General features: G+C 37.1%; 1 protein-coding gene across 1 annotated transcript in view; it reads right to left on the bottom strand.

The window, feature by feature from the left end:
- LOC135222903 (putative carbonic anhydrase-like protein 2) overlaps nt 1–2,500 on the bottom strand; it is a 389,285-nt gene that overhangs the window by 242,478 nt on the left and 144,307 nt on the right. The window lies entirely within an intron of this gene.

Genomic DNA, 2,500 nt, shown 5'->3' with positions numbered 1-2,500 from the left:
GCAAACATTTAAAAAAAACAAATAAATAAATCACCATAACACTGTAGGTAATCTTGGACTTATTCTAGCTAGACTGTCGCAATGATGAATGACTTCCAGAATCTTTGGGAATGCATATCTTTTTTCTATTTCTTCTTTACGAGCCACTCCTCATGGTCTCTCATTTCTAAAATTGTAGGAATAAAAGTTCAAGTCATAAATTATCGAAATTGGACCCGAAACAAAAGAATAAATCACAGAAGTGAAAGAAAAGTTTTTGGTTGCATCATGAAGAATTCTCTTTCATGGGGAGTTCACATGGAGGGGGGGGATTCCTGGGTTATTAGAGGAGGGGGTCTCTTGTCTTTCGCAAATCTCCCAATGAATATTAGTGAAGAAGAGAAAAAAAAATAATGATAGTATGGCAAAATCAGCAAAAATAAATAAATAAATAAAAAATGACATCAAAAGAGACGGACAGAAAATTTAATAAAACAGAAAGTCTAATATAACTTAAGTATTATTATGCAATTTCTTTCTAAAACATATACACATGCGTTATACACACACACACACACAAACATACACAAACCATATATATAAATTATATATATATATATATATATATATATAGATATATATATAGATAATATATATATATATATATATATATATATATAATTATATGTATGTATGTATGTGTGTATATATCATTCCTAAGACACACGTACCAGTACCACAATTTAGCAAAAATTAAATGAGTCATTAAATAAATAAAAATCACCCTGTCCGTTTCCATGTAATTAGAAAACCTTTTTAACATTTAAATGGTATATTTTGCTAGAACTAATATATCCGAAATTGGAGAAAGGTTGTATTGTAAAGGTCCCTCATTAACTACAAACAGTGGAAGAGAGAAAGAGAGAGAGAGAGAGAGAGAGAGAGAGAGAGAGAGAGAGAATGAGAGGGGGGGGGGAGGGGGGGTAATCCCTATTATTTAGCCCCTTCACTGAAATTCAACATTATCAGGAATCTAATAACTAGGCTTCAATAAAAGACTATTTACGACTAACCGGCGACACCTAAGTGTCATAAAGACGCCAAAAACATAAAATAACTGGTGGGGGGGGGGTGGGTGGGGGGTGGGGGTGGTGGGGGTGGGGGGGGGGGGGGGGAATATGATAACGGCTTTTGCTAACTGCTTGCCCAAGCCAAATGAATTATGGTGGCGAGTGAATTTTTCAAAAAGCAATTGTTGGCACATTATCCGAGACTGTTTATCATCTAAATGAAGTTTTTAAATCACAAATTGCAAGTCGTAACTTCACAATTAAGACCCTCGTAAATGGCATGTATATGTATGACCGCTCTCTCTCTCTCTCTCTCTCTCTCTCTCTCTCTCTCTCGATCGTTTCTTTTAGTTTGACTTTATGCATTTTCCTCTTCTATTTCAGTCCATCTATTTCCTTTCCAATAGTCTCTCTCTCTCTCTCTCTCTCTCTCTCTCTCTCTCTCTCTCTCTTCTACTAGTCTAACTTTATGCTGTTTCTTCTATTATTTTAGCCTATCTTTCTCCTTACTATTCATTTGTTCTATCTTAAATGATATTCGCTCCTTTTCCTTTACTTTAGGTTTGAATTTAATCTCTCTCTCTCTCTCTCTCTCTCTCTCTCTCTCTCTCTCTCTCTCTCTCTCTCATCAACCTTTAACCCAGTGGCTCGTTAAACCTCACGTGTGATGACATCAAACTGACTCATATAAATGCAATGTCTGTTACCGTTGCTTCTGGACCCCCAAAGGTTTAAGGCTGTTATTGCACCCGTAAGTTATTTATTGCCTTTCCCGAAAGCTTTAATAAATCCATTAGCGTTGTCACTTCGCGTGAAAGCCACCAATGACCAGATAGATGCTTGTTATTGTAAACAATTTTTTGCTCATCTCTCTTTCTCTCTCTCTCTTTCGTTTCTTTTAGTTTGATTTTATGCCTCCTCCCCCTCTATTCAATTATCTCTTTCTCTCTCCCACTCCTTTCTTTTACTTAAACTTTACACTCAGAGTCCTCTCTACCTCTCGCTTTATTTGGTATGACCTCTCTCTCCTCTCTCTTCTCTCTCTCTCTCTCTCTCTCTCTCTCTCTCTCTCTCTCTCTTTTAACGGGATCCTTTACTGAAGTGTTTTGGAGTGGAGGCGAATGTCCGATGAGCCTAGCCATGCCGTGAATCTAATCTTTTCACATTTCGACGATGAGGGAACGAATTAGAAAAGCGGATTACCTGAAGCTACTTCACGGGTGTCTACACTTCACTTATCTTTTTCAATTGGTTGGATTCCCAGGAGGACATTCAAATATCCAATAGCTTCACACGAGCTAGCCAAGACTGATTCATGGACGTCACATTCCCTGATTTCCTTTCTATTTCCCTCCTTCGTAGTTATTGTTATCTGGAACCAATTTCTCCAACACAGCACTTTACAACACATCAAAGAAATGCAACCAGTTTCAGAAAAATGTTAACGACAT

Source organism: Macrobrachium nipponense, chromosome 8 (genome assembly GCF_015104395.2).
Source record: "Macrobrachium nipponense isolate FS-2020 chromosome 8, ASM1510439v2, whole genome shotgun sequence".
Classification (NCBI taxonomy): domain Eukaryota; kingdom Metazoa; phylum Arthropoda; class Malacostraca; order Decapoda; family Palaemonidae; genus Macrobrachium; species Macrobrachium nipponense.
This window is presented reverse-complemented; position numbering and strand designations above follow the sequence as displayed.